Source organism: Pipistrellus kuhlii, unplaced genomic scaffold (genome assembly GCF_014108245.1).
Source record: "Pipistrellus kuhlii isolate mPipKuh1 unplaced genomic scaffold, mPipKuh1.p scaffold_m20_p_1, whole genome shotgun sequence".
In the NCBI taxonomy this organism is placed as follows: Eukaryota; Metazoa; Chordata; class Mammalia; order Chiroptera; family Vespertilionidae; genus Pipistrellus; species Pipistrellus kuhlii.
The window spans coordinates 52,261,177-52,287,419 of NW_023425404.1; the positions used below are offsets into that span (position 1 = coordinate 52,261,177).

The 26,243-nt window shown below is 42.9% G+C and overlaps 1 long non-coding RNA gene across 1 annotated transcript; it reads left to right on the top strand.

Annotated features, from left to right (window-relative positions):
* The first annotated feature begins 720 nt into the window (after nucleotides 1-720).
* On the top strand, nucleotides 721-25,874 carry LOC118723216. The gene is made up of 3 exons (XR_004989195.2): nucleotides 721-734; nucleotides 5,980-5,986; nucleotides 25,662-25,874. It is a non-coding gene; the product is annotated as an uncharacterized LOC118723216 (long non-coding RNA).
* Nucleotides 25,875-26,243: the final 369 nt, after the last annotated feature.

Here is a 26,243-nt window from a genome sequence, read left to right on the forward strand (position 1 = left end):
AGCAATAACTAGTGCTTATAGTGTGCCAAGCATTGATTTTAGCACTTTACATTCTTATCTCATCAATCCTCACAAGAAACCTTAGATATTATTATCAATACTAGAGGCCTAGTGCATGAAATTTGTGCATGGGGAGAGGTATCTCTTAGCCCAGTTTGCACCCGCTCCAATCTGGGACCTCTCGATGTCCGACTGCCCATTTAGGCCCAATTCCAGTAGGATCAGGCCTAAAAGGGCAGTCGAACATCCCTCTCACAATCCAGGACTGCTGGCTCCCAACTGCTCGCCTGCCTGCCTTCCTGATTGCCCCTAACCACTTCTGCCTGCCAGCCTGATCTCCCCATAACCACTCCCCTGCCAGTCTAATGGATGCCTAACTGCTCCCCTGCCAGCCTGTTTGCCCCTAACTACCCTCCCCTGCAGATCTGGTCACCCCTAACTTCTCTCCCCTGCATGTTTGACTGTCAGTAACTGTCCTCCCTTGCAGGCCTGGTCCCTCCCAACTGCCTTCCCCTGCTGGCCATCTTGTGTCCACATGGGGATAGTCATCTTTGACCACATGGGGGCAGCCATTTTGTGTGTTGGAATGATGGTCAACTTGCATATTATTCTTTTATTAGATAGGATACAAGTCTGGTGCACAGATGGGGGTTGGCTTGTTTGCTCTGAAGACTGTCCTAGATCAGGTTGGGGAATCCCTTGGGGTATGGGGTGGCCTGGGTGAGGGGCCTGTGGTTTTCAGGCTGGCCATAGCCCCTGGCGACCCAAGCAGAGGCCCTGGTATCTAGGATTTATTTATCTTTTATAATTGAAGCTTTGTAGCCTTCAGCGGAGCCAAGCCTCCTCCTCACTCCATGGCTGCCGCCATTTTTGTTGGGATTTATTTATCTTCTATAATTGATACTTTGTAGCCTTAAGCAGGGGCCCAAGATAGGCCAGGGCTGCGGAAACTTGGATTCCTCCATTGCAGGGGCAACTCAAGCCTCCTGCTCTCTCCATGGCTGCAGCCATTTTGGTTGGATTAATTTGCATACTCACTCCTTATTGGCTGGTGGGCATGGCTTGTGGGTGTGGCGGGCAGTCAATTTGCATATTACTCTTTTATTAGATAGTACTAGAGGTCTGGCCTGCGGGAATTGATCCGAGACTGACTCCAATATTCCCCAAAAGGTTCCAGATTGCAAGAGGGTGCAGGCCAGGCCGAGGGACCCCACCGATGCATGAATCTGTGCACCAAGCCTCTAATATGCATATAAGATCTTTGGTTAATCTCTTCCCTTCCTCCCTTCTCCCCCCTTCCCTCTGAGATTCATCAGTCTGTTCTAGGTTTCCATGTCTATGGTGTCCACTCCTGCATTGAGCATCTGCCCCCGATGGTCAGGGCACATCACAGCTACCAGCCTGTTGGCCACTCACTTAGGTGTTTTTTGTTTGTTTGTTTTTTTATATATTGTATTGATTTTTTTACAGAGAGGAAAGGAAAGGGATAGAGAGTTAGAAACATCAATGAGAGAGAAACATCCATTAGCTGCCTCCTGCATGCCCCCTACTGGGGATGTCCCCGCAACCAAGGTACATGCCCTTGACCAGAATCAAAACTGGAACCTTTCAGTCTACAGGCCGACGCTTTATCCACTGAGCCAAAATGGTTTCGGCTGCTTAGGTTTATACACACACACACACACACACACACACACATATATTGTACTGCCCTAGCCGGTTTGGCTCAGTGGATAGAACATTAGCCTACAGACTAATGATTCCCAGGTTCGATTCTGGTCAAGGGCACATGGTCAGGTTGCAGGCTCAATCCCCAGTAGGGGTGTGCAGAAGGCAGACGGTCATTGATTCTCTCTCATCATTGATGCTTCTATCATCACTCTCTCCCTCTCCTTTCCTCTGAAATCAATTTTTAAAAAAAATTTCTTTAACTTTCAAAATAAAGGAAGAAATCAGAGTAGCCCTACTGGCGTGGCTCAGTGGTTGAGCATGGACCTATGAACCAGGAGGTTACGGCTGGATTCCCGGGCAGGACACATGCCCAGGTTGCAGACTCAATCCCCACTAGGGATCTCTCTGAAGTTAATAAAAATATGTTTTTTAAACTATTTTTACAAAAACACAAAAAGAGTACCTACTCCATCATCCTGCCTCAGCAGACACCCACCACGTTCCATCCGCACCCCCTGGTAGTCAGCACACATCATAGCAACCAGTTGTTCAGTTGTTCCACCATTTGGTCTATTTGCATATTAGGGTTTTGGTGTTTTGTTTTGTTTTGTTTTTCAATAAATGCCTATAGTACTGTAAATATATTTTCTCTTCCTTATCACTTTCCTAATAATATTTTATTTTCTCTAACTACTTTAAGAATACAATACATAGCCGGGACCGGTTTGGCTCAATGGATAGAGCGTCGGCTTGGGAACTGAAAGGTCTCGGGTTCGATTCCGGTCAAGGGCATGTACCTTGGTTGCGGGCATATCCCCAGTAGGGGGTGTGCAAGAGGCAGCTGATCGATGACTCTCTCTCATCGATGTTTCTAACTCTCTATCTCTCTCCCTTCCTCTCTGTACAAAATCAATAAAATATATTTAAAAAAAAAAGAATACAATACATAGAAATACACATAATATTTAGGTTATTGATAAGTCTTCTAGTCAACAATAGGCTATTAGTTAAGTTTTGGAGGAGTCAAAAATTATATGTAGAATTTTTACTATGGTATCAGTGCCCCTATATACCTTGTTGTTCAAGAGTCAACTATAGCCCTGGCTGGTTTGGCTCAGTAGATAGAATGTCCGCCTGCGGACTGAAGGGTCCCTGGTTCAATTCTAGTCAAGGGCATGTACCTTGGTTGTGGGCACATCCCCATTGTGAGGTGTGCAGGAGGCAGCTGATCAATGTTTCTCTCTCATCGATGTTTCTAACTCTATTTCTCTCCATTCCTCCCTGTAAAAAATCAATAAAATAATTTTTTTAAAAGAGTCAACTGTCGCCAAAACCGGTTTGGCTCAGTGGTAGAGCGTCGGTCTGCGGACTGAAAGGTCCTGGGTTCGATTCCAGTCAAGGGCATGTACGTGGGCTGCGGGCACACCCCCAGTGGGGGATGTGCAGGAGGCGGCTGGTCGATGTTTCTCTCTCATCGATGTTTCTGGCTCTCTGTCTCTCTCCCTTCATCTCTGTAAAAATCAATAAAATATATTAAAAAAAAAAAAAAAAAAGAGTCAACTGTACCACTGTAACCAGTTTGGCTCAGTGGATAGAGCATCAGCCTGCAGACTGAAGGGTCCCAGGTTCGATTCCTGTCAAGAGCATGTTCCTTTGTTGCAGGCACATCTCCAGTAGGGGGTGTGCAGGAGGTAGCTGATCGATGTTTCTCTCTCATCGATGTTTCTAACTATCCTTCTTTCTTCCTCTCTGTAAAAAAATCAGTAAAATATATATATTTTTAAAAAGAGTCAACTGTACTGCCTTGGCTGAATAGCTCAGTTGGTTAGTGCATCCTCCCGATCACCAAGATTTTTCCATCCCAGGTAAGGACATATACAAGAATCAACCAATGGGAGAACCAAGATGGCGATGTAGATAAATTCACCATCTCCCACACCACATCAAAATTACAACTAAAATACAGAACCAACATCATTCAGAAGCATTGGAATCTGGCTCCATGGAAATTCTCCAACTACAGAAGAAGAAAGCACATTAAGACTAGTAGGAGGGGCAGAGGCATAGAACAGACTGATCCAACACCCACGTGTGGCGTGTTTTTAATACAGAGTAATATCTCTAAGGCCTCCAGTGAGAAGCAGGTGCCAATCCCACACCAAACCCCCAAACCAGGGTTCCACACTGGGAAGAGAAGACCCTATAACTTCAGCTGTAAAATCTAGCAGGGATTGTGGCTAAAGGCTACTGGAGTCCCAGATGTTCATCTTAAAATAACTGGAGGCTACTGGAGATCCAGGTGTTCATTACCCAAACATGAATAAACATGTCCAGCTTCTCTCAGCTCCAACTTGGGAGGAGGGGAAGTGGGCAGCTTTGAGGAACCTAGGGACATAGGGACATACGGGGAAGAATTGTTCATATTTCTTGGGTAAATGTTAACGTTTCTAGAACTGATACATACCAAAAAGTGAAATTGCTATGTTGAATGCATGTGCTTTTAAAATTTGATAAATGTTGTCAAACTGCACAGCTAATAAGCCAATATATCTTTCTACAAATAACGTATGAGAGTAACTATTGCCCCCACCTAGAAGGGTGCATTCATATACTGTCAGCTGATTTCTGGCTCAGTGGATAGAGCGTCAGCCTGTGGACTGAAGGGTCCCAGGTTTGATTCCAGTCAGAAACTTTGCTGGTCAGAAGAGAATGGCAAGAAATATTCAAAGTGATGAAAAGCAAGGACCTACCACCAAGATTACTCTACCCAGCAAAGCTATCATTCAGAATTGAAGGTCAGATAAAGAGCTTCACAGATAAGAAAAAGCTAAAGGAGTTAACCACCGCCAAACCAGTATTACATGAAATGATGAAAGGTATTCTTTAAGAAGAGGAAGAAGAAAAAGGTAAAAATAAAAATTATGAATACATATCTATCAACAAGTGAATCTACAAATCAAGTGAATAAAAAATCTGATGAACAGCCAAGACCCGTTTGGCTCAGTGGACAGAGCGTCAGCCTGTGGACTGAAGAGTCCCAGGTTTGATTCCGGTCAAAGGCATGTACCATGGTTGTAGGCACATCCCCAGTAGAATGTGTTCAGGAGGCAGCTGATTGATGTTTCTCTCTCATTGATGTTTCTAACTATCTCTCTCTCTCTTCTTCTCTGTAAAAAAATTAATTATATATATATATATATTTTTTTTTTCTTTAAACCTGATGAACAGAATAAACTGGTGAATATAATAGAATTGGGCCATAGAAAGGGAGTGCCCTGATAATTCTTGGGGGGAAAGAGGTGTGGGGGTGTGCAGGAAGAGACTGGACAAAAATCATACACCTATGGATGAGGACAGTGTGGGGAAGGGTTAAGGGCAAAGGTGGGGTGGGAACTGGTGGAAGGGAGCTATGGGGGGGCGAGGGGGAGAGGAACAACTGTAATAATCTGAACAATAAAGATTTATTTTTTAAAAATAATAAAAATAAATCAACCAATAAATGCACAAATAACAACAACATCTCCCCTTTCTCACTTCCTCTCTCTCTCTCTCTAAAATCAATCTACCTAATAAAAGAGTAACATTCTAACTGACTGTACCTTCACGATGCCCAACAGCCAATCAGGAGTCAGTATGCAAATTAACCCAACAAAGATGACAGGTTAATTTGCACACACAGGTGCCAAGTGGCTGGGTGCAGGGTGAGACGCAGGCGTTCCGCACCACTCCAGCCGCTCCAGGCCTCTAGGCAGCATGGGAAGGCGGAAAGGCGGCTCCGGCCAGAGTGAAGGCGATGCCAGCATCCAGGGGAAGGAAGGCCCATTCTTGCACAAATCTTCATGCATCGGGCCTCTAGTCAACAAATAGAAAGCCAACTCTACTTTTAAACTCACATTCATACACACGCAATTTGTTCTCTAGGTTCTATAATCTCCTCTCCCTACCTTTTGGTAGGAGAAAATATGTCTAGGAAAAGCTACACATAAAAAACTATGAAAGTATATCTCTGTCACACATATAAGGGATAAGTGACATTCTAACTTATGTATTTGCTTTATTGATATGAAAGAATAAAATGTCTGAATGTAATGTACTGGCAGGGTTTTCATCACATCAAACAAAAAGCCAAATCACTATCTTATATTAAAGCATAGGAGAAATTGCAGAACTTGCAGATCAAGTCAAAATGTTGAAAATTGATGTGAGGTAAGATGGTATATAACAGTCTATAATTATGGGCTTAAGAAATGCAAAGTCCGCCGAAGCCGGTTTGGCTCAGTGGTAGAGCGTCGGTCTGCGGACTGAAAGGTCCCAGGTTCGATTCCGGTCAAGGGCATGTACATTGGTTGGGGGCACATCCCCGGTAGGGGGTGTGCAAGAGGCAGCTGGTCGATGTTTCTCTGTCATCGATGTTTCTAGCTCTCTATCTCTCTCCCTTCCTCCTCTCTGTGAAATATCAATAAAATATATTTAAAAAAAAAAAAAAAAAAGAAATGCAAAGTCCTTAATTTATACCACAATACTTTTCACTTATTAATACACTAAGGCCTGTTGCAGGAAGATTCCTGTAAGAACAGGGCTTCTGGTGGGCTTCCCTCCCGCCACTGCCGCCTCTCCTGCCCGCCCCCTCCCCGCCCCGCACTTTCCCTGCCACCTCTGCCTCCCACTCCCCGCCTCATGTTTTCTTCCTGCCACCCCCGCCCCCCCACCTCCACGCTTTCCCTCCCGCAGCCACTGCCCCCCCTGCCCTTTCCCTCCCACCACTGCTGCCCCTTGCTTTCCCTTCCACTGCCGCACCACACTTTTCCACCACCCGCCACCACCCACGCTTTCCCTCCCACAGCAGCCTTGCTTTCCACTTTCCCTCCCTCTTCCTTCTATGCTGTCTTCAGTCTTCACTCCCTCCCTCAGCATATGCAAATTAACTGCCATCTTTGTTGGGTTAATTTGCATACTCACTCTGATTGGCTGTGGGCATAGCCAAGGTATGGTCAATTAGCATTTTTCTCTTTTATTAGTGTAGATTTGCCTGCTAAAATCATATTCCTTGCTAATATTGTTTCAATTCTTCAACTAAACTGTCAGGGATACATGTGCAGAGAACCATGTCTTTTAATTTTTTTGTATGTCCCCCACAGCATCTCATACAATGCCCATATATGGTAGGTGCTCAATACAAGCTTATGATTGAATGACAAAAATAACTAACCCTACTTTGAGTTCACAGACTGAAACTCTCACACCTATAATTCACACAATTAAACCTCCCTCTATGCAACAGTTTAATGGACATTCCTGGGGAGAGTACTGCTGATTCCACTAAACTTATTACACTAGGTTTCTTCTCCATGAAAGAGCTCAAAGTACACATATAATGTTAGAATTCCTGACTACTGAGAAAGTGGGTGGGAAAGTGGGCAAGTGAAGAAAGAATATTATAATAGCTTGCCTCCAAAGAATAAGCATTGTTCAGACTTAGAGATTAAAACATTCCTAAAATGTCTCTGAACTAAAACTCCTAATTGATATCACTTCATTAAACTTTGTACTGGCACCCTGGTAGGTTGGGCTCAGTGGATAGAGCATCAGCCTGTGAACTGAAAGGTTCCAGGTTCAATTTTCAGTCAGGACACATGCCTGGGTTGAGGGCTCAATCCCCAGTAGGAGGCATGCAGAAGGCAGCAATCAATGATTCTCTCTCATCATTTATGTTTCTCTCCCTTCCTCTCTGAAATTAATTAAAAAAACATTTTTAAAAAAAAACAATTTTGTACTGGCTAACTTTCATCAGAACGAATATCATTAAAACCAAAAACTCACCATAAAAAAAAAAAAATCCTAAAAATTTCAGCTAGCCCTAACCCGTTTGGCTCAATGGATAGAGCATCGGCTTGGGGACTGAAGGGTCCCGGGTTCGATTCCGGTCAAGGGCATGTACGTTGGTTGCGGGCACATCCCCGGTAGGGGGTGTGCAAGAGGCAGCTGGTTTCTCTTTCATCAACGTTTCTAGCTCGCTCTCTCTTTCATCAACGTTTCTAGCTCGCTCTCTCTTTCATCAACGTTTCTAGCTCGCTCTCTCTCTCTCTCCCTTCCTCTCTGTAAAAAATCAATAAAATCTTTTTTTTTTTTAAAGTGAAAATATCAACTGATTCTGCACAAAACAATAGAGCTGAGGAAGTATTGTGCAATAAGAAGCCGACTTCTATCTGTGGAAATCTAGGGAAATTACCTAGCAAATTTAAGCTGGACATTGAAGACTCAGTAGGAGTTTGAGGCAAAGAGGAGGATCCTCAAAAGACACCCAGCAGGTGTGGTTCAGTGGTTGAGCATCAAACTGTGAACCAGGAGGTCACAGTTTAATTCCAGTCAGGGCACATGTCCGGGTTGCCTGCTTGATCCACAGTGGGGTGTTTGCAGGATGCATCCAATCAATGATTCTCTCATCATTGATGTTTCTATTATACCTCTCCCCTTACTCTCTGCAATCAATAAAAGTTTATATTTTTTAAAGAGGGGGGGAAATAGTATTATAGGTAAAGAGAAGGCTACTGGATAAAGCATATTGGGTATGGCAAGAGTGTTAAATAGGAGAGAGGAAAAAGGGAAAAAGTTAGGGTAGAGTCAGATCCTGATGGCTCTGGTATGCTAAGCTATGAAATTTGTAGTTTATATCCCTAGGTCAGTGATCGGCAAACTCATTAGTCAACAGAGCCAAATATCAACAGTACAATGATTGAAATCTCTTTTGAGAACCAAATTTTTTAAACTTAAACTATATAGGTAATGTATTAAGTTATACATTGTTATTAACTTAATTAGGGTTCTCCTTCAATCGCACAGCATGTGGTATTTTGTGGAAGAGCCACACTCAAGGGGCCAAAGAGCCGCATGTGGCTCTCAAGCTGCAATTTGCTGACCACTGCCCTAGGTAATGGAGACAAAGTGGAAATCTTCAAGCAATGTATGACAAAAACCTGAAGAATCAGTTCACATAACAGGAAGAACCTAGGTTACATTACAATCACCTCAAAGGCATTACCGTATTTTTCGGACCATAAGACGCAGGGACTTTTCCCCCCCAGAAGTGGGGGGGGAAAAGTCCCTGCGTCTTATGGTCCAAATATAGCCTACACATATACTTTAAAAAAAAAGTTTTTTTACTTGCCTGGCTCTGTGTGGTCTCTGTGTGCTTGCCCGGCTCTAAAATGGTTCTAAATGCTGCTGTTTACTTTACACTTTACAGGGTTGATTACATGTGTTTATGACTGTGATGTTGGGTTTTAATGCACATAAAATATTTTAGGACACTATTTGTTTCAGAATCTTTTTTTCTTCATTTTCCTTCTCTAAAAACTGGTGCGTCTTATGGTCCGGAGCGTCTTATGGTCCGAAAAATACGGCACTTAATATTACTCCATATTGACTGTGCTGATGCAGACACAAAAGAAATCTAAGTGTAACCTATTCCTCTGTCCTTGCTTGCTTTCAACTGCATCTCAAGGCTCAGTCATTGGCCCTCTTCCCTATTCCCTGGCTGATCTCACCAGATTCATGTATCTCAACACCATCTATGTACTGATGACATCCCAAATGCATGACTTTGATCTCCATTTAGGAACAACTTCCTAAATGATCTCCTGCTGCCCTCTGGCCTATAAAGCAGCCAATGACCTTTTAAAACATCAGTTAGATTGTATCATTTTTTTCTTTTCTTGTTTTGTTAACCCTCTCCGGAGGATATTTTTCCAATTGATTGTTAGAGTGGAAGGGAAGTGGAAGGGAGTCTGGAAAAGAGGGAGAGGGAGAGGAAGGAGAGGAAGAAGGAGGGAAAAGGAGGGAGAAGAAAGGAAGGGTAGGGGAGAAAGAGAGAGAAGCATCCATGTGAGAGAAACACATGGATTGGTTGCCTCCTGAACTAGCCCAGACAGGAGCCAGGATTGAACTTGCGACCCTTTGGTACAAAGGCAACACTAACCACTGAGAAAATTTGGCTAGGGCTTTATCGTTTTTCTTCAAAAACTGTCCAATGGATCCCATCACACTTAAACTAAGTGCCTTTCTGGTCTGCAAGGCTCTATACTAGGGGTGTCGAACTCAATCAGAGAAGGGGCCAAAATCTAAAATCTAAAATGGTTTACTGAACAGTCATAAACTGTCATTGTGATGGAAACGCAGCGGAGTGCAGTGATGACAGCGCGGTGCGGGCCACATTGCAAGGCCTGGCGGGACGGATTTGGCCCACGGGCCTTGTGTTTGACACATGTGCTCTATACCATCTGAGACCAACCAACTTCCCAATATCATGTCCCCACCTCCACCACCAATTAATAACCCAAACAATTTCCACACTCTAGCACACTAGCCTTCTTGCATTTCCTTGAAAACCCCAAACTACTTTTCACCTGAGTCTTTGCATTAGAATTCCCACTGCTTGAAGTGGTCCACATATTAGTGTGGCTCCCTCCTTACTACTCAGGTCTCTTGATGCTCAAATGTTACCTTTGAGAAGCCTTACCTAACAACCTATCTAAAAGAACCACCAAGCCCCCATCACCACATTCTATCCTCTTGTGCTATTTTCTTCACAGCACTTTGACGATATCTGAAATCGTATTTGTTTATTAGCTTACTGTCTATTCATTAGAATATAAATTCCAAGAGAGTAGAGACTGTCTCATTCACTGCTCAATCCCTAGATCTGGTATAATATCTGGCATATAGTAGGGCTGAATTTTGAATGAACAAATTAACCTAATTAGTCTAATCTATCTTATTTATATTCTCATCCTGTTATGCATAATTGAATAATTCCTTTCGCACCTTTGAATTTAGATCTAATTCATGATTACCAGGCTGTTCTTCTAGGTAACAGAATCCTAAAACACTTCAAAGACTATTAAAACAGCCCAGCCAGGGGAGGGGCAGGGCCTGGTTCCCGTGAGAGAAAGGTGCTTTCTGGGCGGGAAGCAGCCCTGAGGGTCAGCCCTGGCCCTCAGTCCCCTGCTGCCCTCACTGTGAAGATGAGCTGTGTTTGTATCTATGTGTAAGACGCTGGGCGTGTGGGAGTGCGGCGGAGGTGTGTGCAGGCGTGTCTGGGGTGGCACTTGCTGTGGGGTCACCCTGGAGGGGCCGGGCGCCAGCTGGCGGGAGGTTTGGTTACACACATGCCTGTCTCGGCATCCGTCCTTGTCTGTGGTGACTGTGTCAATAAAGCCCACCGTGGAGACCTCCAAAAAAAAATAATAAAATAAAATAAAATAAAATAAAATAAAATAAAATAAAATAAAATAAAATAAAATAAAACAGCCCAGTCAGTGTGGCTCAGTGGTTGAGCACTGACCTAGGAACCTGATCTAGGAACCAAGAAGTCATGGTTCGATTCCTGGCCAGGGCACATGCCTGGGCAGCTGGCTTGATCCCAGTGTGGGGCATGCAGGAGGCAGCCAATCAATGATTTTCTCTCTCTTCCTCTCTTCCCCCTTCCTCTCTGACATCAATAAAAATATATTTTAAATATATATATGTGTGTGTGTGTGTGTGTGTGTGTGTATATATATATATATATATATATATATATATGTATATATATAATTGATTTTTTACAGAGATGAAGGGAGAGGAATAGAGAGCCAGAAACATTGATGAGAGAGAAACATTGACCAGCTGCCTCTTGCACACCCCCTATTGAGGATGTGCCTGCAACCAGGGTACATGCACTTGACTGGAATCGAACCTGGGACCCTTGAGTCTGTAGGCCGACACTCTATCCACTGAGCCAAACCGGTTAGGGCAAAATATACTTTTTTAAAAGACTATTAAAACAAGCTATACTACAATAATGCCTTGAATTCCTTTCTATAATTAGCCCTTCCAGCAATTTGGTCAGTTGTTTTTCTTTGATTATGACATCCATTATTCTCTGTTATCAAGCTTATTAATATACTGCTTATTGTAAAAGCTATTGATAAAGGATGGGCAGACATACCCAGAATTTTACAATACTTTTTATATTATAAGTTAACACCAATTATTAAAAACTAGAAACTATAGAGCAAACATTTAAAAATCAAATTCAGAGGCAATGATCAAGATCAAAATCAAGAAAAGACATGTTGATAGTATGTATTCTAATCCCAGTCTAATCATAAAAAAATAAAATAAAATAGCCGAGACCGGTTTGGCTCAATGGATAGAGCGGCAGCTTGGGGACTGAAGGGTCCCGGGTTTGATTCCGGTCAAGGGCATGTACCTTGGTTGCGGGCATATTCCCAGTAGGGGGTGTGCAAGAGGCAGCTGATCAATGACTCTCTCTCATCGATGTTTCTAACTCTCTCTCTCCTTCCTCTCTGTACAAAATCAATATTATATATATATATATACATACATACATATATACATATATACATATATACATATATACATATATACATATATACATATATATATATATATATATAGCCGAAACCGGTTTGGCTCAGTGGTAGAGCGTCGGTCTGAGGACTGAAAGGTCCCGGGTTTGATTCCGGTCAGGGGCATGTACGTTGGTTGCGGGCACATCCCCAGTAGGGGGTGTGCAAGAGGCAGCTGGTCGATGTTTCTCTCTCATCAATGTTTCTAGCTCTCTGTCTCTCTCCCTTCCTCTCTGTAAAAATAAATAAAATATAAAATAAAATAAAACAAAAAAATATATATATTTTTTTTTTAAGTTTAAAAAAATAATAATAATAAAATAAAATAAAAACATCAAATCCCAACTGAGGGTCACTCTACAAAATAGCTGGCCAGTATTCCTCAAAACTATCAAAATCAAGGAAAATCAAAGAAACTATCATAGTTAAGAAGAGGATCTCAAGGGAACAGGATTACTAAAAGTTGACACATATACATGCTAACATAACATTATTAATAGGAAAAACTGGGTGTTGGGTCTGTGGGAACTAACATTTTTGCAATTTTTCTATAAATCTGAACTGTTCTAAAAAATAAAGTTTATTTTCTTTATTTAAATTCATTTAAAAAAAACTTAAAAATTAATTCATCCAAAAATCCTACCACTCAAAAAAAAAATCACTGGTAGTTCACATTTGATGTATACCATTCTAAACTTCACTATTACTTTACTTTTTTCTAATATGTTTGTATTAAAAAATCACTGGTAGTTCACATTTGATATATACCATTCTAAACTTCACTATTAGTTTACTTTTTTCTAATATGTTTGTATTGATTTTTAGGGAGAGAGGAAGGGAGGGGAATAGAGAGAGAGAAACATTTATGAGAAAGAAATACCATCAATCTGCTGCCTCCTGCAAACCCCCTAATCTATCTTATATATATAGAGGATCAAGCCCACCTCTACTAGGGATCCAGCCTGTCCCTACTGGGGATAGAACCCACAACCAGAGCATGTGCCCTTGACCAGAATCGAACCCAGGATCCTTCAGTCCACAGGCCAATGCTTATCCATTGAGCCAAACCGGCTAGGGCTCTAGCACAGCACTTTACATGTATATCTCATTTTTTAAAGCAAAGGTGGACATTTATTGAAGAACAAGTACAGATTCCCACGTGGAGAAGGGGAAAGAATCAATCTCACAGCACAGACTCCCAGGTGGGGAGGGGGAAAGAGTCCCCTAAATATGCCTTAATTTAGTTCCCATACCAAACGTATGAAGTACTATTTTTTTTAATATATTTTATTGATTTTTTACAAAGAAGGGAGAGAGATAGAGAGCTAGAAACGTCGATGAGAGAGAGACATCAACCAGCTGCCTCCTGCACACCCCCTACTGGGGATGTGCCCGCAACCAATGTACATGCCCTTGACCGGAATCGAACCTGGGACCTTTCAGTCCGCAGACGACGCTCTACCACTGAGCCAAACCGGTTTCGGCTGAAGTAAGTACTATTATCTCTATTTACCAATGAGGGAAATAGCAACAGAGAGATTAATTTGCATAAGGTCATATGGCTGATAATTTTATAGAATTCCAACCAGCATTCCTTTTGAAAACTTGACAGAATGATTCTAAAGTTCATTTGGAGGAACAAAACTGTGAAGTAGGAAAACATTTGGAAGAGAAGTGACGGAGGGAGTTACACTAGTGAATATACAAATAAAGCTGTGATAAAGTAGTAACTCTAGAGGAGCAGAGCAGTGGAACAGGTCATAAATTTAGAAATATATAAGGCTATTTATTTTTAAAATATTTGTATTGTTTTTAAAGAGAGGGGTAGGAAGGGTGTGGGGGGAGGGGAGAAACATCGCTGATTGGTTGCCTCCCTCAGGTACCCAATCAAATTAGTGACCCTCCAGTATCCAAGACGAAGCTCAACCAACTGAACCACACAGGCCAGGGCTATACAGGGCTCTTCAGTACTAAAAAAGTGATGTTTCATAATAGTTGAGAAAGAATTTCAAAATTATATAACATATATTTCTTTTTTATTTACTCTATTTTTAGTTTTTATAGAATAATCAGCTAACCATTTGAAAAAAATACAGAGATTGTACCTTAAATTGTAAGTAAAACAAAATCCAGGTGAATTAATATTTAAATATAAAATGTGAAGTCAGAAATTTACTAAAAAATGGGTTGTTTTCCAATCTTAACTGCACTAGTAAAGGCAGCCGATTAATGATTCTCTCATATCACTGGTGTTTCTCTCTCCCTTCCTCTTATTATTAAATTTAAAAATATTTTTAAAACAAAATAAAGTACTATGCTAGAAAGATGTGAACTATTATTATAAGTGCTCAAAAGAGGAAACTATAGCGTGGCCAGCGTGGCTCAGTGGTTGAGTGTCCGCATCTATGAATCAGGAAGTTATAGTTCAATTCCCCGGGAGGGGGAGGGAGAGGGGCGCCACAGGAGGCAACCAATCAATGATTCTCTCTCATCATTTATGTTTCCATCTCCTTCTCCCTTCTCTCTGAAATCAATCAAAATATATTTTAATGTGAAAAATAAAAAAATAAAAATTCAAAAGTGAAAACTATTATTATGATTACTCAATAAATGTTTTCTAGATTTGTGCTCCCAAAAAATTAAAAATCTCTTTGAGATACTTCAAAGGGTAGCATAAAACCTAAGTAGTGATATGAAAAAATACATAATGTATAGCTGCTTCGTTTCACTAAAGGCCTTGATCTTGGGTGAAATGAAAAGCTGGAGCTAGGAGTAGTGAACGGGCCATTAGCAAGTCTCTTCTAAGTACTTGTTTCCCCATCTCCACAGTTATTAACAATACTCATCTTGATTTCCTTTCCAGGAAACACACAGGAGCTCTATGTGTAAAAGAACAGTTTTCAAATAAGAAAGCGGGCAGTTACAAAGTATAAATCCTAGTGACAATATGGACAGACATGCTAGAATATACTAACTACCTCCACCAAGTTCCCTACATCACTGTAATGTTGGGGGTGGGGGACTATTGTGGGTTTCTTCTTGTGGGGAGATGGAATTGTCTCATAATTATGAATAATCACTGTTACATTATAAATATTATGAATATTCACTGTTAACTCCTTCAACCTCTGCATGACACTGGAATTAGGCGGATGTCCTATACCAAACGAAGGACCTTTAAAAAAATAATAATCTATGCAGAGCTAAAATATGAGAAAACGGGAGACCAAGAGCGGCAACATGACTAGCTAATCACCAAAGCAGCCAAGGTTTACACTCCAGGTCTCTTAATTCCCCGCCCTCGGCTTGGTCCACCGCACCCTACACAGGTTCTCCGCAGGGCACGACACGCTTCGAGGGGGGAGGAGGCGAAGCAGACAGCCCCGGCGCAGCCAAGGCGGCGAACACCCACAGGACGCCGCAGTCGACGACACGTGACCGGTCCCGCCGCTCCCCGCGCCCCGCCGCCCCCTTCCCCGCGCCAGCAGCACGCGCTGCCAACCTCGTCATGTGACCTTCACGCGGCCCCAGCGCTCCCCCTGCTCGGCGATCCTCTCCAGCAGCCATTTTGCCGAGGACTTGTCGTCCGTGTTCACAGGGGTGTCGGCCACCGCGAAAAACCAGCGGCCAGACTTTAGGAACCGCACGCGCGCTTCGAAAGAGAAGCCCCAGCCGTCAGGGCTGGGCCGAACCTCACGGAACACGTCGCACCCCGGGGCGCCTGGAGGAAAGCCGTGGGCGCGCCTCGGCCCGAGATTGGCTGTCGCGTCCACGTGACGCCATGGCCCCCCAACCCTCTCCTTACCCTTACCCACACACACACACAAAAATACCCGAACAGACTCGTTAACACCTCGCGCCAAGTCCACGCCATCGGGCGCGCGGGGAAAGACGGAGCGCGTGGCAACCAGGGCGCCTGCGCGTACCTGCCGGGCCGACCGCAGCGGGCCCACGCGCCGCGCCGCTCCGCTCCCGGGTCCGGGGATCGTCGCGCTGCTGGGCCCCCCCGGCTAGTCATTGGCTGCCAGCTCTGGTCACGTGCTCGGTTCGGGCCGGCCCCTAACCGCTAATCACCTGGCACGGCGCTCGAAGAGGCGCCGAAAGTCGCCCGCACGCGGAAAGGGAGGCCAGTCAGAGGACCTGCCTTTCTGCCGTTTACGGGGTTGTATTCATAAAGTGAGAACCAGAAAGCGGGGTCTCAAAACTAAGGAAGCTCACACCTACCGGGCTAACTTCGCGCGCCCCTCCAGGAGCCGAGAACCATCGCCCTTGGGCGCTCCCCGGTGCACGCCGGGATACGTCTGGCGCCCCTCGGTGTGCTGCAGAGCATGCCGGGAAAGGCACCTCTCCCGATTTCCTGGCTCTCACCTCGCGGGCATTCCTTCCCAGTTCCCTGGAAAGCCGGTCTCCGGGCTCGGGCTGAAGCGGGCTGAGCCGTTGTGGGAGTGTAACTGGATATAATAGGCACTTTCAGTCCCCCTTCCTTCCCCCACTTGTTTGATCTGTGCGGTCTTGGGAAACGCTTAAGGGCTTCCTTCAAGGAGCATGCATTTAGTTAGTGCCTGCTGAGTGCCTTTGTGACTATTGCAAAAACAAAGGCAAAAAAAAAAAAAAAAACCAGCAAGGGGTCCTGCCAGGTGTGGCTCACTTGCAGCGCCGTCCCTTGCGCGGAAGGGTCGCGGATTAGATTCCCAGCCAGGGACGTATGCCAAGGTTACAGGTTCGAATCCCGGTTTCTATCTCCCCCTCTCCCTTTCTCTCTTTATCAAGTCAATAAATACGTGTCCTGGGGTGGGGATTAAAATTTTTTTTTATTGATTTCAGAGAGGGAGAGAGAGATAGAAACATCAATGATGAAAGACAATCTTTGACTGGCTGCCTCCTGCACGCCCCCCACTGGGGATCAAGCCCACAACCCAGGCATATGCCCTTAACCAGAATCGAACCTGGACCCTTCAGTCCGCAGGCTGACGCTCTGTCCAGGGAGCCAAACTGGCTAGGTGAGGATTAAAAAACGAAGAAAAAAAAAACTGCAAGGGTATTTGCCTACAAGTAAACTACCAGCCTTTCATGGTCAGTGGAAAACAATGCTAATTTGCATACAACTTCAAGCCCCACTGGGAGAGGAAATAACACCTAGAATTTCTCTTGGGGCAGACCAGACCTTTCCTGGAAAAAGCAGTTGCGATCTTGTTCCTCCTAGTTGTCATCATTTTGGCTTAAATACTCTTCCTAATTCTCTAAAACAAACAAAATAAAAACTTACTATTCTTGTTGGGGGAAATGGGAAGGTGCAGGAGACATTTTAAAAGGGCTACAAATGTGACCCTATTACATTTTCTGGCTCAAGCTAATACTAGCTGTGGTATATTGGAACAGAGATAAACACCATCTACTATCATTAAGAAAAGATGGTCTTACATCAAAACGAGTCAAGTTTGTAAGCTTTTCACAAACCAACCTTCACGTCAAAACTTAATATGCTACTCCCATGAAGGCCCCAGTTAAAACAATATATACCTCTTCTGCTTTGAACTTCATTCCTCAGCTTTGCTGATTTCAAAACTTTGTGGGGTTTTTTTTCAATTCATAAGGGATGATCAAGCTTGGGGACTCATAAGAGCAATGATTTATATATAAAAAATAAATACATTAATTTATAGCATGGTTACCAAGCTGAAACATAATTTTGGACCCCCTTTTCTGGCTTCCGGGAACTTGATAAGCCTAATTATCAGAAAATTACTTACTGACTAGAAAATAAAAACAAAGGGAATTAGGCTTCCCGGTTTTATCCAAAGAATAAGTTGAAAAGATATTATATATGCACCCCTATGTTCATTGTAACAATATTTGCAATAGCCCAGATATGGAAGAATCCCAAGTGTCCATCAAAGGATGACTAGATAAAGAAGATGAATTGGGGGGAGGTAAGGGCAAAGGGTGGGGTGGGAACTGTGTGGAAGGGAGTTATGGGAGGGGGGGGGGGAAACAATTGTAATAATCTGAACAATAAAGATTTATTAAATTAAAAAAAAAATGTATATTTAGTCCTGGCCAGTGGTTAGAACATCTCCAGGAGACTGAAGGGACTGAAGGGTCCCGGATTCGATTCCAGTCAAGGGCACATGCCCAGGTTGCAGTCTCAATCCCTAGTAGGAGGTATGCAGGAGGCAACCAATCAATGATTCCCTCTCATCATTGATGTTTTCATCTCTCTCTCCCTCTCCTTTCCTCTCTGCAATCAATTTTTAAAATATTTAAAAATAAATCAATAAGCAAATAAAAATTTAAGAAAAAAAGATGAAATATTGCCATTTACCACAACATGGATGGACCTTGAGAGTATTATGTTAATTGAATAAGTCAGATGAAAAAACATATGACTTCATTTATACGTGGACTATAAAACAAAAAAGAAACAAATGAACAAACAAAACTCATAGATACAGACAACAGATTGATAGTTACTAGAGCAGGAGGTGAAAGGGGAGTATAGCAAGGGCAAAGTGTATAAAAGGGGGTTAAATGTATGGTGACGAATGAAATCTGGTTTAGATGTATACAAGCTATACAGATACTAAATTGTAATGTACACTTTAAAATTCTATAATGTTACTAACCATGTTAACTCTATTCACATATAATAATTAAGTAAATAAAAATGACACAAAAATAAAAGAAAGGGAATTATATGATCACATAATAAAACTATGTCTATGTTAAAATTTATTAAACATTTCAATATACTTTATTGTTTGAAATCCTAACAGCCTGGCCAGTGTGGCTGAGTGGTTGTTCATCCTCATATGAACAAAGAGATCAATTCTCCTTCAAAGCCCATGCCTGGGTTACAGGCTCCATCCCCAGTAGGGGGTGTGTAGGAGGAAGCCAATTAATGATTCTCTCACTGACTGACTGCCTCTCAATAAAAATATATGTAATTTTTAAAAATATATATATATATTATTGATATTTTACAGAGAGGAAGAGAGAGGGATAGAGAGTTAGAAACATCAATGAGAGAGAACCATCGATCAGCTGCCTCTTGCACACCCCCTACTGGGGATGTGCCCGCAACCAAGGTACATGCCCTTGACCGGAATCGAACCCGGGACCTTTCAGTCCTCAGGCCAACACTCTATCCACTGAGCCAAACCTGTCCCGGAAAAATACATGTAATTTTTTAATTCTAACAACAGCCCTGAGAAAAAAAAGTACTGTACTAGTATTATCATCTTGTGAGACAATCTTGAATGGGAAGGAGGAAAATGTGTTTTAACATATTTTCCAGGCAACTGATGAACAACTAGGTTTGGGGGTCTATTCACTGCAGCGGAAAGAGCCAGGCTTTGAAGTCAGACCCATCTGGATGAACTTGCAGTTCTCTCACTTTGAATGGGTTTTGAACTTTTTGAGGTTCAGTTCCTTGAACTATAAATTAGGGCCAATAATACTTAGTTTTTGGATTATCGTGGTGATTCTGAGATAAAAAATTTGGAATACAGGAGATAAGAGATCAACCGAAGGACTTGTATGCATGCATATAAGTACAACCAATGGACACAAAACTCTAGGGAGGGAGGGCATGTATTGGGAGGTGGGGGGGCAATGGTAAGATATGTACACATAATAATTTAATAAAAAAAAGAGAGGGGGAAAAATTTGGAATACCTGTAGCAGTCCCTGGCAAATAGGAGGCACTCTATAAATATGAATTCTACTTATGGCAAAGGTTGTATCTAACCAGCATCCTGTTCTCTGTCTAATGTAGCAGATTCTTGAATCCCTTTTTCTCCGCTACTTTCTTTCTCCCCTAGACAGTGCTAGAGGTACACTAACAGATTCTTAGCCTGCAGATCTCTTTTAGACTCCTTGGTGACTGTTGCCAATCTGTTGGTACAAATTGTTACATTATCTCCTGCCTTCATTTCAAATGTGGTGTTTTTTTTTCCTGTTAACATTAAAATGCTGAACTGTAGACATTATTGAAGTAAAATAGCGATGATACAGAGGTGCTTCGAGGGTGAAGAGGGCACTTCAGAGAGGTATATATCTATATGTCTCAGAATAAAAATACCCTCAAAACTCACTCTTCCTTTCATTTAAATAACATAGTGTTTTACATGCTCCTTTTCCAATCTCCTTCCAGTGGTTCCTTTTCCTTCTAGCTTCATCACTAACTACTAACAAAGGGAAGGTTTAGCTAAATGAGTTTCCCATACACATCTGAAATTCAGTATTTCTTTTTTTTTAAATATATTTTATTGATTTTTTTACAGAGAGGAAAAGAGAGGGATAGAGAGTTAGAAACATCGATGAGCGAGAATTATCAATCAGCTGCCTCTTGCACACCCTCCACTGGGGATGTGCCCGCAACCAAGGTACAATACATGCTCTTGACTGGAATTGAACCTGGGACCTTTCAGTCCTCAGGCCAGCGCTCTATCCACTGAGCCAAACCGGTTTTGGCTGAAATTCAGTATTTCTAAAGTCAAATTAATTAACTCTTCCTTCACCCCCACACCAGCTACTACTGTATTTCCTTATAACAGTGACACCACCATTCCAATAAGTTTTCCAGCCTAAGAAACCTCTATTATCCTTAATTGCTCCTTCTCATCTATTTTCCACATTCAATTGGTTTCAAAGTTCTGTTGCTTCTAATACTTAAAATATCTTTTCAATCCAACCCCTACTTTCTTCTACAATATCATTCCATTAGTCAACCTTTATTTTTATGAGGCCCTACAAATAAGTTTTTAATTATTATGACAATAGCATGTTAAAGTTGATTTCAGAATATAAAATTTGCCATCTATACTGTTTTTACAATATACTATACAAGATTTGTAATGTCCTACACTGTGAATGTTCTTGATACGGATAAATGAAATTATTCGTTTAACATAAGCAAATATATTTAAATACGTGATATAGGAAGTTATAAAGGCTAGGAGTTTTGAACATGTTTTACTGAATACTGAAGAGTATTCGTAATGATCTTGGAAGTGGATATAGACATTTATGCTATACTCAAATATTGCTGGTTCTCCCAATCTTCAGGAACATGATATAATTGTTCTTCCTTGCTCCCTTGAAATTAGGAGTGACCCATATGACTTGCTTTGGCAATGAAATGTGACTGAAAGTGACATGTATCACTTCTGGGAAGAAATTTTATGCCAGTGCACAATTCAACCATTTTCTCTTTCCTTCTGCCACAGCTACAAACAATGGCTTAGTGGTTACTCCATCAGCCCTTGTCCCAAAATATAGATGAAACAGAGCAGACAACCTAAGCCAACTAGCACTGAATACATATCATAAGCAAGAAATAACTTAGGGCCCTAGCTGGTTTGGCTAGGTGGATAGAGCATCAGCATACGAACTTAAGGGTCCCAGGTTCAAATCTAGTCAAGGGCACATGCCTGGTCGCAGTCTCAATCCCCTGTGGGGGGCGTGCAGGAGGCAGCCAATCAATGATTCTCTCTCATCACTGATGCTTCTCTCTCTCTCTCTCCCTCTTCCTTCCTCTCTGAAATCAATAAAAATATATTTTTTTTAAAAGAAGTAACTTAAAGTTTTTTGTTTCTTTAATATATTTTTTATTGATTCCAGAGGGGAAGGAAGAGGGAGAGAGAGAAAGAAGCATCAATGATGAGAGAGAATCATTGATTGGCTGCCTCCTGCATGCCCCCTACTGAGGACTGAGCCTGCAACCTGGGCATGTGCCCTTGGCCAGAATCCAACTTGTAACCCTTGAACAAAGAATTTGAATAGACATTTATACAGAGCAGATATTGCCAATAAGTACAAGAAAATATGCTCAACATCACTAATCACTAGGGAAATGCAAATAAAAAATTTGTAACCTGTCTGTAGGCCAATGCTCTATCGACTGAACCAAACCGGCTAGGGCAGTGGTCGGCAAACTCATTAGTCAATAGAGCCAAGTGTCAACCAACAGTATAACGATTGAAATTTCTTTTGAGAGCCAAATTTTTTAAACTTCAACTTCTTCTAACACCAATTCTTTAAAATAGACTCGCCCAGGCTGTGGTATTTTGTGGAAAAGCCACACTCAAGGGGCCAAAGAGCCTCATGTGGCTCGCGAGACACAGTTTGCCGGCCATGGGGCAAGGGCAACTTAGGTTGCTTTAAGACACTGAGATTGCTATGGTTAGTTATCACACACTGAATAATACAGAAATGGGGGAAGTTGCTAGAGGTGACCAAAACCCACTCTATTAAGGAAGACCTTAATACTACTGTCACACAGATGTAGAAACAGGAGACTAGCAGCATAAGGGACAACCACCTGAGGATGGTGTAACAGTGTTTCCCAAAGTGTGGTACGCGTACCCCAGGGGTACGGGAAGAGTTTGGTGGGGGTATGCACTGCACCGTGCTTAGCTGCGCCTAATTCTACGTTTTCATGAGTACAAGGGGTACTCAGCGTTACAAAAATTATAGAAGGGGTACACATATGTCAAAAGTTTGGGAAACAATTGAATATGTTTTAAAAGAACACTCTATAAAAAGAACACTCTATAAAAAGAACACTCATGGGAATTCTGAAAAAAGAATATTCAATGGAACCTTGCTTTTCATCTCCCTCAAGCATGTAATCCATTCTTCACGAATCAGCCAAAGTGATACTTTTAAAATATTAGTGAGATCTTACGACTCCTCTGCTAGAAACTGGCCAATGTTTCCTACACTTAAGATAAAATCCACACTCTTTACCTTCGCCTGTGAACCCTACTCATCTGGCCCTTTTGTGGTTTATGAATCCTCGATCACAACTTTCATGCCCACTTTATGGACTTCACCCTGATTGTGCCCTCAGCCTGGGATGGATCCTTCTCAGGGATTCTCATCAGCTCAAAAATCAGTCTCTAAGAAAAAGATCTTAGCTGACTACCCTATAGAAAGTAGACTCCCTCCATCTACCAATCATCTATGTTTTATCATCACCCTTTTATCTTATTTTTTTACCTTTTTATTGATTTTTAGAGAGAGAGGAAGGGAGAGGAATAGAGAGATAGAAACATTGATGAGAGAAGAACACCATCGATCATGGCCCTGTTGTGAAACAAGCCCCCAACCTGGGCATGTGCCCTGACCCGGAATTGAACTGGCGACCTCTTGGTTTCTAATTGATGCTCAACCACTGAGCCACACCTGCCACGCTGTTTTATTTTCTTTTTTTTTTATTTTCTTTTTTTTTAAAATATATTTTATTGATATTTTACAGAGAGGAAGGGAGAGAGATAGAGAGCTAGAAACGTCGATGAGAGAGAAACATCGACCAGCTGCCTCTTGCACACCCCCCACCGGGGATGTGCCCGCAACCAATGTACATGCCCTTGACCGGAATCGAACCCGGGACCTTTCAGTCCGCAGACCGACGCTCTACCACTGAGCCAAACCGGTTTCGGCTGTTTTATTTTCTTTATAGCACTTCTCACTATCTCAAAATACCTTTTTTGTTTATTTTATTGTTTTCCTTCTGCCTCTACCCAAGTGAATGTAAATTCCATGAGAGTAGAGGCCTTCTAACATTTTGAACAGTATTTGGCACATAAAAAACAGTCAGAAAAAAAATAAAATAAAATAAAATTGTAGCCTGACTGGCATGGCTCAGTGATTGAGTGTTGACCTATGAACCAGGAGGTCATGGTTCAATTCCAGGTCAGGGCATATGACCAGGTAGGTTGTGGGCACAGCACTCAATGCTACAATGGGGGGAGGAGGGGATGCAGGAGGCAGCTAAAGAATGATTCTCTCTCTCTCTTTTTTTTTTTTTTAATGTATTTTATTGATTTTTAACAGAGAGAAAGGGAGAGAGATAGAAACGTCAATGAGAGAGAAACATCGACCAGCTGCCTCTTGCACACCCCCTACTGGGGATGTGCCCACAACCAAGGTACATGCCCTTGACCGGAATCGAACCTGGGACCCTTCAGTCCGCAGACCGACACTCTACCAGTGAGCCAAACCGGCTTCGGCTAAAGAATGATTCTCATCATTGATGTTTCTATCTCTGAAATCAATAAAAAATATTTTTTAAATATTTGCAAACCGTGTGTCTGATGAGGATTTAAAATCCAGAATATATAAGGAACTCCTACAATTCAGCAACAAAATTCAATTTAAAAATGAACAAAGGATTTGAATAGACATTTATACAGAGCAGATATACAAATGGCCAGTAAGCACGTGAAACGATGCTCAACATCACTAATCATACGGAAATGCAAATCAAAATTACAATGAGATACCACTTCACACCTTTTAGGATAACTACTAATTTAAAATAAAATTTTATTGATTTAAGAAAGAGAGAGGAAAGGAGGGAGGTGATAGATCCTCCCTTCCTCCAACTAGTGGACTAAGTATGATGTAACCTGTACCTGTGGCCTGGACATACCGCAGCACCTAACCAGGCACCTTATATGGACTATACATTGAACCACCAATCAGCACCTGCCTAATACCCTAAGCCCTTTCCCTAAGGACCTGAGTGACTAACTATGTGCCTTGTCTGGACCATACATTAAGCCACCATTCTTCAATTGTGTGCCGAGTACACTAAGCCCCCATTCCTTCCCATTCCTCCCCTCAAAAGGCATCTTCACCTCTGCGCATGTTGCTATTCTCCCTGCGAGACAGCCTGGCAGGTCCTTCTCCTCCAATAAAGCCGGTAGTCCTGTTTTTTCCGCCCTCTGCCTGATGGTTCAGGAGAGAGAGAGAGAAGAGAAACATTGATTTGTTGTTCCACTTATTTATGCATTTATTGGTTGATTCATATATGTGCCTTGACCAAAATCAAACCCACAATCTTGGTGCATCTGGACAAAATGAGATACCAGGCCAGAGCCTTGGCTACTAATTAAAAAATAAATAATAATAATAATAATAATAATAATAATAAGTGTTGCCAAGGATGTGGAGAAACTGCACTTGGCTACCTCCAATGATTACTAGTACTGTGTGTGTGTTTCTGTGTGTGTGTGTGTGTGTGTGTGTGTGTGCGTGTGTGTGTGTGTTGAGAGAGAGAGGAAAAAATATGATGGATTCCAGGATTAATGAAATGTTACACTGAAAATCACTATTTTTAAATTTATTATTATTTTTTTATTTCTAGCTTCTTTTGAAAAATGGAAAGATCTGAGGACACTGGGCACATTCCCACGGCAATCTCCTGACACCAGGCAGCCCAAAGGAGCCACCCCTCAGGTACCCCAGCCCGCTGGTGCATCCTGGCCCCTGGAAGGCCCTGGAGTCGGTGACCAGGCTCCAGGGCAACAGGCACGTGAGGAAGGGGACTGCCAGGGGCTACACAGACAGGAGCCTCCTCTCCCTCCAGAGCCCGGGAGTCCCGACCGGGGCAGGCAGTGAGGGCCAAAGCCCCTACACGCTGGGCCACCAGCGAGGCCAGGCGCTGTGGAGGCGGGAGAGAAGGCAGACCTGGCCAAAGCACAGCAGCCGAGGCTGCAGGGCAGTGCAGTGAGGTGGTATCCGTTTATTGTGGGTGTAATACAGTGCCATCTTTCCCCAGAGGTGTGCTGAGAGAAGGGGGCCCTAGTTTATAGCAACAGTGCTTCCACCAAGAGCTGCTGGCACAGTCCCTGTGGAAAAGGCCTGGTCCCATTGCTCCTCCCAGGGCGGAGAGCGGCCATCAGTCCTTTGGTGGGAAGAAGTCAAGGAAAAACAAGCAACAGGAATGTGAGGAGACAGACTGGTGATACCCACAGGCAGGAATGGGTCCCAGTCCCCACCCCCAGGGGAGGGGGGAGCAGGGGGAGCCTCAATAGGGGCCTCAGACTGCAGTGTGTTAGAGAACCTGGATTAGCATCTACAGGAAGCAGACCCCTCAGTCCATGAGGGAATTGCCACCCAGCCTGCCCCCAGAGGCCCTTGTTGGGAGCCTCAGCTTAGGGCCCCCAGCTCCCTAGTGCAGCCAGCACAGCCCCTGTCCTGAGAGGTCCCTGCAGAGCGAGGAACGAGGGAAGCACCTGCTGGAACTTAGACAGAAGGAGGGTCTCGTCCGTCAGCCCCCCTCATGGCTGAGGACAGTCACTGAGACAGCAACATGCAGAGCTCCGGAGGGGGGAAGCAGGCTCGGGCCACCTGCCCAGGCGAGAAGACAGGAAC